Genomic DNA, 12,240 nt, shown 5'->3' on the forward strand with positions numbered 1-12,240 from the left:
GCAGGCATCTCAGCCTCCATGATTTGCTGTTCTATTTTTAGGTTTAATAAGATGTCATCGTGGTGGCACAGTGGTGCATCAGGTAGCATTACTGCTGCACATCTCCAAGGTCCCTAGATTGATCAGTGAGTTCAAGATACTGTGTGTGGAGATTCTGTTCATGTTCTCTTGGTATCCATGTGGGTTTGTTTCCAGGTCTCAGGTTTCCCACACATCCCAAACATGTATGTGAATTGGCTACACTAAATTGCCCAGGGGTGTGAATGCCGAGTCCTATTCTAGCTCTAAAATAATTCATTAACTCCATATTTTTCTACAAAGGAAATCTATTCAAATTTGCATATAGACTTTACTACTTTACTACCAAATTTGGCATCACCTACAGATTTTGTTGTGTTTTTCAGTAAAGTTCTGTTCTGTCCTGTTGTGTTCATGTACATCTAAAGCCTCCAGGGAATTCTGTCTCAGTGCCACATGCTGGATTTGTGATTATGGAGACAGAATTGAAATGTGCAGCTACTGGCCTGTGAAATCTCCTTTTTATAGAGCTATGTGTGACTCAGCCGAGCGTCTGGCCATTTACCTAAATTAATATTAGTTCAGACGCTATCTTACAGCTTAGGGCAAAATTCTTCCCTGTCAGTTAGGATTATAGAGCTTAGGTTACTTCTCAACAATGCAACAAGTTGATGATGCCAATTTATAGGAATCTCTTTTATATTAAAAAATTATACATTCTCTTACTTGCGCAGTACAGTATGTTATGACACTGGTACTTGAAACACCAGAAATTTTAAGACACTCCTCTGAAAATTAAATGAAAAACAGATGGGATAATTACTATTAGAGCTGAATAAAATTAAGAAACCAATAAATAATCTTTCTGTTATCATAATAATTTTTTCCTTTTTTTTTCCTTTGTAATAGAGTTTCACATGTTCTTCCTGCATCCACACGGGTTTCTTCTAGGTTCTCGAATTCACACACACACACACACATGCATTTACACCTAATTTATTTTATTTTTTTAACTAACTTATCTTCACACTGAACCTTACCTGAATCCTGATTCAAAGCCTGGATGCTTGAGGTGTGAGCTAGCAAAGCTATTTGCTGTGCCACTGTTCACCCAAAGTGAGACATGTGGTTATTGACAGTGCACATACATTAATTACAATAAGTGTCAAAAATGTTTTTTAAAAGCTACAGTATAACCCCTGAAAATTGGATAGCAATTGGACCCATGAGCCAATCTTTGTGAAGACTGATGTTATCCTGTATTTAACTAAGTGCCTCTGCCACAAGGTTACACTTTGCCAGAAAGATGGAGCTTTCAAGAGAGATAATAATACCAAAAAGTCTTCCAAAGAAAAAAAAATTGCAACAGTTTACAGTTTATTTATTAAAAGAAAGATAGTCAGACAGAAATCCACAGATAGACTAAGATATAAAGTATATTGCCTGTTTTCTTTATCCAAAATGATCCAACAATGTTGAAACAGCTCTCATGTGAGTGCACATGGACATCTCTCATCTCACATGGAGTAATCATGATGGATACATTTTCCTGCAGGCAATGATGTGAATCTTTGATAAAGGAACTCTGTGTGCTTCCTGTGGTGGAGAGGTTGCTTTTGTCTAGTTTCGTCCTGTGTCTATGAGTCTGTATAGATCACATGCCGTCGCGATGCACTTTAATTCAAAACACAATCTTTTTAACATGATGTTCTTGTCTGTCAGGAGTTTCCAGCATGTGCTTTTTCATGTCCGTGTGTCATCTAAGGAAGCCTTTTTTTCACTCTACTTAATTGAAAACTTCTAAGAATAGACTTCAGAAATGTTTTTTTTCTTGCCCTTATGCCTGGTTCCTTGGTTCATATATAAGCACTCATGATTAGAAAGCCCCATCAAAGAACTGCTTCATAAGCTCCCCTGCTGTAGCTTGTATATGCGCATATTAATAATTAAAGTCATATAATCAAAACTGATTTCTAATATCCTGCGACAGAGGGACCAGGAGGTATGCGGTGAATTAATGGTGTGAAATAATGGTTACTTTTTAGAGTTAATATGCATAACATGCCCATTTTGCAGCATTTGGGTCCCTTTTCAGTTGTGTAGAAATGCTGGAGCATCTCTTTGCATTCCTGATCAATATTACTGAACAACACACTATCTACCACTGGAGCGAATGAAAACATCAAAATTCATTTAGGGGCAAAACATCATTAATTTATAATGAGAGCATTGTTTTAGGATGGTTGGTGCTTAGAATAAATATTATTTTCAAACGAATGGCCAATAAAAGCTCACATTTTTCCATTGCTGATCTTATTATATTGTGATATACTGTATGTTGGTACTGTATTAGATTTACCATAAGTATTTATCTGTAAATAAATTTCAAAAATGATGTCATCAAACTGTGTAGAAATAAATAAACTGTCATCTTTTGATTGCATAAAACTAACAGAGATTTTCTCACAAACATCTCTGTTAGTTTTATGCAACAAACCTAAAAAAAATCATAACAGGAGCAGAGGATTTATTTGTGCCAGGGCCATCAACACTAAATTTCCAATACAGCTCTATAGACTTCTGAATGAAAGAATAACAAATAAATCAAAAGTTTTAATCTCTCCAAACAAAAGCAAAAGATAAAGCAACCTAATGTCCATAACATTTGTACACGAGTCTGATCTTTGTAAATATTAATCCAAATTAGATTTTGGTTCCTGTCACATTTCTTATCTTCGGCGCACTGTAATTAATACAAAGTGTTACTGTTGAACAAGTATTTCTATTTCAGTTTATTTTCCTTACTATTATACCTTAAATTAGATTCCTGAACAAAATATGTTTGTCTTTAGTTTTCATTCCTGACTGCTGCACAAGAGCATCAACATTTTGACTTGATTAGGCGTATATATGGTCTGCTGTGTTATATAGCTACTAACATCACGATCAAAGAGTAATACTTAATGTGTGATTAACACACTTAGCTAGTGAGACTTTAGACAAATTGAGGAAAATTAGCTCCTTCTTCAACATTTTACTTCTGGCAGATAGTCAAGATGAGATTAAAAAGATGTATTGCGGAAATATACACAATGTTTTTATTCTTTTCAATGTTTTTTGCCTGTTTAGCCACAGCGACATCTGCTGTGTTTCGTCACACCCTCTACACAATGATTATTTATGTTCACTGGGGAAACCATAGCAAAAAACTATTAGATCACTCTCACTCACTCACTCACTCATTTTCTGCCGCTTATCTGAACTAGCGCGGGTCACGGGGAGCCTGTGCCTATCTCAGGCGTCATTGGCCATCAAGGCAGGATACACCCTGGACGGAGTGCCAACCCATCACAGGGCACACACACACTCTCATTCACTCACCCAATCACACACTATGGACAATTCTCCAGAGATGCCAATCAACCTACCATGCATGTCTTTGGACCAGGGGAGGAAACCGGAGTACCCCGGAGGAAACCCCCGAGGCACGGGGAGAACATGCAAACTCCACACACACAAGGTGGAGGCGGGAATCGAACCCCCAACCCTGGAGGTGAGAGGCAACCATGCTAACCACTAAGCCACCGTGCCCCCACTATTAGATCATATTTGCTAATTTTATTCACCAAGATCAATCAATACACACAGTCTTTGGTGCTATATGCATTTGCACTCTGTTGTTCAGTTAAAATGTGCTATGATCTGTGATAACAGTGGTGTTTTTTTGCAGCTATGTTTGCTTTAAGGTGTCAGGGTCCATCAAGAGATCATTGCATGAGTTTGTCCTCTTTGGCCACTGCTGCTGGTGGAGAATCTTATCTGCAGAGACGGGCTGTGACCTTCTGTCTCCTCCACAGGAGTTCAAAGCCCTGTACACCATCCCGAGATCAGCATCAGCTTATCCTCTCTGTCCACTCATCCACTCATGAGAGAGAGAGAGAGAGAGAGAGAGAGAGAGAGAGAGAGAGAGAGAGAGAGAGAGAGAGAGAGACAGAATGCATGCAAGCATGAAAGAAAGTTATCACACATTAAAGGAAGCATACAAGCCAAGCTCAAACAGATTAGGACACACAGTCATGTCTTCTAAAGTAAAGGCAAGTCATGCTTAGCAAATGGTGGATTTCACTGCAGGACTCTTTTCTTTTATACTGCATTTAATTACATTTTCATGCTTTAATGAGCCCCATGAAGGTGAGTCGTATTCCATCTCATTATGCTTTCTGTTTAGATCAGTAAAGGGCAAAAAGAAAGAAAACGGTAATTATTTGTGAACAATTATCTTCCGTCAAACTTATTTTCCATCAGTTTTTTTTTCCATCAGTCTCCTTCTTGTTGTATGATATGATGTACTCTTTATATACACTGGTGATATTCATAGTATTTGGCAACCAGTAGTAGTATTGCCTCCCGGCAACTTTATAGTACAGCGACTGGCGACTTGCACTGATAAAATGGTTGCAAGTTTGAACATAGCTTTATTCCTTACTCCTTCTAGCTGATAGCTTGGTAGCTGTTTTGTAATAGGTAAAAGCTATCCAGAAGGAGAGAATTGGCAAATGACCAAATCAGGAGAAAAATGGGCCAGAATAAAAATTCTTGAATCATAGCCTGTAGAATTGCTTGGCTACACAAGTGATCAGAAGGCAGTATAAACAACCCCATTATCAACTCTGGCTCAAGCAAATACCTATTTTTTCTCTTGTAGCCCTGTGATTTAACAATTTGCCCATTGCTGCCATATGGCAACATACCATTTTGTTAAAGGTTTACTGAGGTTCAGTCTCAGATGCCGCAGCACTGTAAACTATTTGGCTATTTTGCTAATGTGTATTATGCTCTAATGTGTAACTGCTGTGTACCCATTACCATCAGCTTGTGAGACAAGTTACAGTCACAGTAATGAAAAACCTCTATTGTATGACATCTTGAAAGGTTTTTCCAGCAAAGATACTGTTTCTACAGACAGACTTCAGGAAAATCCATTGGTAGTCTTTATCAAATCAGTCAAATGGCTTGTTTTGTGACCATGTCTTTCACCATGACTAGTGACTGAAAGTACCAGACTATCTATTGGTAGCTTAGGTATTTTGGGTTACAAGACTACACCAAAACTCAAATACAGAAGCAGTGTTCTAACTACAGTGTTCACTCCAAATCCACAATCCTTAAATCCTGAAGCACTGAATGCTTATACAACAAAGAGCTTTTTGAGTCAAAAGAACTGACAATTGGATAGAAACATGGTGGATGTTTTTCATCCATATCTTTTATTTTTCCTATATTTTCAGCACAAAGAACTGGATTTTCTTTCAGAGTAAACTGGTAGGTTTACTGGAAGCTGGCAGAGAACTTGTTCCACAAAATGTTCCAACTTCAAAATCACTGCCTCCAACTTTATGCAATATGCCTCCAGTCTATGTTTGGATAGATGATTTGTCATTATATTTTATAGTTGTGTTACCTATTGGGTAAAAGTCTAGCTTATATACTACCATTGCTTTTCCCCATTGCTATGAAAAAATTAAGCTTCATTTGTTTCATTGTCAGCTAAAGACATTATAGCCTAAAGAAACAGTTCATTCATTCAATCATTTATAGATAAAGGTAAAATTCTATTAAAGTAAAAGGTATTCTCTTTCCTCTTTGTGCCCAAGGAGGTTTATTTGACAGGGTGAGACGCAGGCATTAGGTTTACAGCCTCCAACCTGCCAGACGAATCTGACACAGAACGTGGAGAAGTAGCTGCTGGCTAAGTTACCACCACTGAGAGTGCACACCACAGCAGTATACTGGCAGAAAAAAGGCTTGCTTCCTTTATCTCTGTGTGAGACTGATAGGTTCAGCCCACCAAACAAATAGCTTTTCTCAGCAAACATGAAGGGCTGTGGTACCTTGAGAGAAAAATAAAATTGGATTTTTTTTCCTCTTTTTAATTTTCTACCCGGCCTGTTAACTATTTTCTGTACCACCTATCCTACATAGGGTTGTGAGGAACCTGAAGCCTATTCTAGGGCACCGGGGATCGAGTGCCAACCAATCACACACATTCTCACACGCTACAGACAATTTAGAGATTTCGATTAACCAATAATACAGGTACAGTATTTGCGCTAAGGAAGTAAACAGGAGAACCATGAGGAAACCTTCAAATCACAGGGAGAACATGCAAACTCTGTACGTACAGGGAGGAGGAAAGTCTCAAACCCCCAACCAAGGTACTTGTGAGGTAAACATGCTTAAAAATTTGCAAAGCAGTTTTTAGTTTTGCTTCCTAAAATCTACTAGCACTCTGATAGATATAACAAATTCTCAACTGGAAGCAAGTAAGTGCATGAGAATACTTTCAATAATGTATTAGGATAAAGCGTATTATTGACAGATGAATAAAATGACTTGGAATTAGGACAGGTCCTAGATGACATTCAGAGCAAGTTAGCAGCTGATCTTCTTTTAGGGTTCAGTAATTGAAACCAACTTCTTACACAGTCACGGTTTGGTCTGTAAAGCCTCTGAGACATTGCAGTGCATGCAATATTTTTGTGCGAGTCTCACTCACAAACATATACACACAATTTTTTTATGAGATGAGAATCCTGCAGGTTTACCATTTAGAGAGAGATATATTGCTGCATCAGTCTAGCATTCTGTGTGGCCAGGCAGCGATTAAAGCCAGTTTATTCTCTCAAATAAGCAGAGGCAAAGTTTGCTGTTGAAACAGGGAAGGCAGAAAAAAGCCTCTGATCCTCTCTTTTCCAACAGTCAGGATATATACAAATGTCTGCATTCTTTTGGTACTTCTTTAGATACTCAGTCTTAGATTTGTGGAGAGAATTGAAAATGCAAAAGGATCCAAAATCCTCACTGCACATATGGTTCATAAGGCAGCACAAAACATGCTTTCCATACCATCCTAAGTTCAGTTCAAATAACAACAACTGTGTCATGGATTAGCCATCACATGGCATCTTTACATCCAGTTCAATCCAAACCTCCAGTCATGCAGCAATACCCCTCTGAGACAGTGCACTGTTTTGCAGTGGTGGCCAAATCCCAGAAATATAACATACATAACTTTACTAAAGGATAATCATGATATTCTAGGATAAGGATGAGTATGATAGTAGAACAATCTAAGAGAAGATGCCAACTACATGTGGTCTTTGAGGAAAACAACCTCATCGTCAGTACAAAATTGTCAGACTGTATATTAATCACACTCTCCAGTGTCACGTAAATGAGGATGAGGTTTCTCTCAAGGTTTCTTTTCTTCCATCTAAGGGCGTTTTTCCTTGCCACAGTCACCTCAGGCTTGCTCATTGGGATAAATGCAAACACATTTAAATATAAGTCTAATATTAATCTTTAATTTTAGTATTATAGTAATCTTTGTCTAATGAACTTTTTGTATTATGTTTCTTGTTTTCTGTAAAGCTGCATTTAGACAATGTCCATTGTTGAAAGTGCTATACATATAAAATTGAATTGATACATACTTTATGGCCAAATGTATGACCAATCACACTCATATGTCTGTGTCAAGCATCTCATTTTAGATTTAGTCCTACTTTTGCTGTCATGAAACTGTGTCTGTCAATGTTCCAGTTCATCCCAAATGTGTTCAGTGGGGTTGAAGTCAGGGCTCTGTGCAGGAAACTCAACTTCCTCTATGCACAACTTCACAAACAATGTCTCTATAAAATCTGGCTTTGTGCACAAGGGCTTTGCCATGCTGTAACTTAATTCCAGTTAAGGAAATTTGTAATACTACAGCATACAAAAAACAATCTAAACAATTGTATGCTTCATCATTTTGGATAAAACCCTAATGTGACTGTAATAGTCAGGTTTCCACAAACTTTCCCCTATATATTGCATTTCTATATGTAAACAATATCAAAAACAATCCAAAGTGATACTTACAGTGTTATCTTTTATAGCTACACGAATGTCACCTGCATCATCATGTCATCCTTAGCTCTCGTATTTAAGAATGTGTAAAGATTGATTTAGTTGATGCGTTTAGTTTCATAGACACTTCCTGACATCCCCTGATAAGAGCACCTTATCTTCTAGAGAAGTGATCATGCTCAGTGGCTGTTTGAGAGCTGTTTGATGGATCATTTTCTGCTTCCATTTTGTCACAGGAATCTATTTTTTAGCGTAAACATCAAACTGAAACTGTCGCATAATCGTCACAGGGACAAACAACAAAAGTATAGCCACGGGTTGTCCATTTCTTTTATGTGTTTGAGGGAACCACTACTCGACATTGCTGCAGTGCTGTGTGTGTGCGTGTGTGTGTAAGCAGCTCAGCTATTAAGCCTGTCTCCATGGCAATGTTAAGTATACTGTAGGTCCACTATGCAGAACTCACGGTCAATGATCCTCAGCTAAAGTGAAATCTTAATGTTTCATCAACATCTGCACAAATTTGACAGATTTTCATTTCTGGCATGTTAACAGGTCAAAACAGAGAAGTAAAGTAGAAGCTCATGTCAAACACGTTAACATATAATGTGTGCAGAGACCGTGGATGATAACAGTCTGTTATATTAAAACAAGGTAAAATAGTACAATTCATACAATACACATACCTTCACTGGCCACTTTTATGCAAACATCTGTCCCCCCTTCTCACTCTTATGTCATTTGGTAGCAGTGCTATGCATCAATTCCTGCAAAGACAGGTCTGGAACTTAGTAAGTTAATGTTCACATAAGTCATGAGAAACTTTCAGAAACATCTGGGATTTTCATACACAGCAGAGTCTTGACAATAAAACATCCAGTGTGTCATTCTGCCTAAAGTTGTCTGAAACCTTGCTAGCTAAGAGAGATTTCCTCACACAGTGTAACTTGCTGTGATCAGGTTTTTGGATATTTACACGTGACTTTGAGATGAACAACTCCTAGTTTACACGTGGCTTCGAGATGGACAACACCTAATCAGTTCAGTTTGTAATCAAATGCCAGCTGTCAAAACATCCTCTATGATTCTGTGCTGCAGCCGGAAAGAAATCTTTAAATGCAGTTTCTGTTCTCTATTTGCACTTTTAAATAGATATAAAATGGTAAAAAATTATCTTAAATTAAAATACATAGAAATGAAAAAACATATTTCACTTTAAGGAAGTCTGTAGGTTCAGTACTACCCAACATATAGCTGTAGATTGCCTTACATAATATGTAAATGAGTTCACAGTTTCATGCGACATCTACAGAAACAAAATAACAAAAAGGAAATAAAACATCTAGGTAAAACATTAGCTAGGTAGTCTAGTCCATTCATCCATTTTCTGTAGCATTTATCCTACACAGGGTCACTGCGGGACCTGGAGCCTATCCCAGGGCAGTCAGGGCACACGGTTAGAATCCATCACCTGGCACAATCTCACACACTCTACAATGTAGAGATGCAAATAAAGACTACAAAGCATGTCTCTGGACTGAGGGAGTAAACCCCCAAGACACAGGGAAAGCATCAAACCCCCAACCCCGGAGGTGTGAGGCAAATGTGCAAACTAATAAGCTATCGCACCACTTGATTTATGTAATTTAAGTAATAATTTACATGCCAATAAGCACATGATATAATTTGTTACTAGCTGCCTTGCAGCTCTAATCTATATTATTCATCGTGTCACATTTCTAGCATTTAAAGTATAGATTCATTCATATTCTCTAGTTATTCAAAAAAAAAAAAATCTCAACGTTTCTAACAAGCACCAGTACTATTCCTGTGTGGCAAGAACTATTTATCTGTGAGCAAGACAGGAAAGGAAATGAGATGTCAGAATAAAATAGCAATAGAAAATTCAGGGGTAGTTTTCAGTTTGACCTTCACTGAGTTGAGTGAAAGAGGCTGAAAGTGGCTCGTTCTTTCAGTCTCACCTGGAGCCTGAGCTTCTCTTTTAGTCAGTCGATTCGCACAGCTCACACTTTAGTGATTTCAGTGACAGACGGGTGTATATGAGGCAAACTCCATCTGCCAGCCACAAGTCTTTCAATAATACCCTTGAGGTCTCATTTACTGCAGTATAGAAGACACGTATTTGAGAATGTGTGGCTGTAATCTAAACCAGGTTCTTAAATAGACTCTACATTTAAGGAATACCTTTTCCTGTGTATTATTGCCTTTAGGCAGCATGTTAGTGTATGTTGCATGCTATTCTAGTACATTTTGTCTGCTAGATAAAAATGGAGGTTGTCGATTCTGTCCATTTTTCCTTTACTGTGGAAAGTTATGGGAACAGGTAGAGTCCTGGTCAGGAAGAATTGGCATGCATTATAAACAAGAACACGTGCAAAAATTCCACGGAGAGGATAGGATAGGATATAATATCACACACACACACACACACACACACACACACACACATACATATGTTCTACATACATACGTAGTGTAGTTAATCCACCAATAGCCATGTAAAGTGGAAACCAGAAATCCTGGATGAAGTCCATATAAGAAACACAGGGAGAACATGCAAAACTCTACACAGAGAGTGACCTCACTCCTCAGGATCAACCCAGAAAGCAGGAAGCAGTGAGGCGGCAATTATACATACTATGATACCGAGCCAACCGATGATGCCATATTAATCGATGCCCTTGGAATGGGCAGTTTTTTCCTTCTCATGTCTGTCAATCCTAACATTCTGTTTAGCACCTCATTTAATCTCTGCTTTAGTTTCTTTAAAACTTCAGTTTTTATACTGTTGGAAGTGATGCACATTCATAAATCGAGCCTCTGGGCGAGAACTCGTTCCATTGTTGCTTAGTCATTTGGTGTACTGTATCTGTGCTCCATTTCATTATGTTTCAGGAACATCAAGTTGGAACAAAAGTCCTTAATGCTCACTAAACTTCATTTAGCTTTCATAAACTTGGTTCATAAACCAACGCGCTTCAAATGTTTTACTCGAGCACTTTTTAACTTTTAGATATAGTTAAAAAGTACAAGCACTGAAAGAATTTAATTGAAAAGTACAACTAAAAATACAAACAAAAAGAAATGACTGATTTTTGGTCTCTTGCTGCATTTCAACAAGGGATGTGGACAAACCTGCAAAAACTAACTAAGATTCAAGTCTAGAGAAGCTTTTATTGTCACTTCAAGCATATACAGCTGGTACAGTACAAAGTGAAATAAAACAATGTTTCCTCATGACCACAGCGCTACAGGAGACAACAGGTAGACTACCCAGACCTACACAGTACTACATAAATTTTATGTGTAGAAACGTGCAAACAGCACAAGACAGTAGAGTACAATAACTGACAGTGCAGCACAGTCCATGTGGATAATTTTATATAGTAACAAGTGTTTGTAGCAGCAGTCTAAAAGGAAATGTCCAAAAAAATGAATGCAACCAGCTAGACCACAATTTCATCAATATTAGCAGCAAGACCTCTGACAATACAGCAATCTGTTCATTTTATGTTAACAGTGCCAATATCTAGCATAGCTGTGATGTTACACTAGATAAATTCAGAATGCAGCTAACGACAGGTAGATATTTGTGCTTAGAATTATTTGTATTTAAGTGTACAATCAGCCAATAATACGTATAATGTTGAAATAGATTTATAAATACTGTACGTACATCCAGTCTACCTTGTCACATGTATTACAGTTTAGATTTGTTATGAATTTTCATCGGCTGCTTGAAGCGCTCTTGCTTCAAAAAAAAAAAAAAAGTCATCTTATCATTTCCAAAAATATTACAGATGGACCGGAGGAACTTATTTTGAAATGTAATGAAGAAAGTGTAGAGATTTCTCTTGGGGAAAGGAAATGATTCAGAGTCAATATTCGCCATACTATTTCCACAAAACTACCACAGTACATCTAAATAGTTACTGTATATATTTTAAAATACCCTTAGCTTCATCAGTTTGTTTTTCTACTGCATCTTTACAGTGCACTAGCTCATCTCTGCTCACTTCCTACCTTCATGCTGTTATGTCTGACCGCCCAGAATGCCCAATTTCTTCCTTAATGTCCAGAGACTATTCCCATAAGTTAAGGTCATCTGTGTATCTTTTCTGACATTTCTTTTAAAAAAAGTAATGGTGCTGTAGCTACTACTCTATACTGTAATCATATTACCCTGCCTCTGTATATTATTCTGTACAGTATATATGTACTGACTGAATTTAGGCCACTTCATGAGTTGCCTGAAGGTGTGCACATATTCATGCTTTAATTCTCCGTCCTTCA

Source organism: Tachysurus vachellii, chromosome 20 (genome assembly GCF_030014155.1).
Source record: "Tachysurus vachellii isolate PV-2020 chromosome 20, HZAU_Pvac_v1, whole genome shotgun sequence".
In the NCBI taxonomy this organism is placed as follows: Eukaryota; Metazoa; Chordata; class Actinopteri; order Siluriformes; family Bagridae; genus Tachysurus; species Tachysurus vachellii.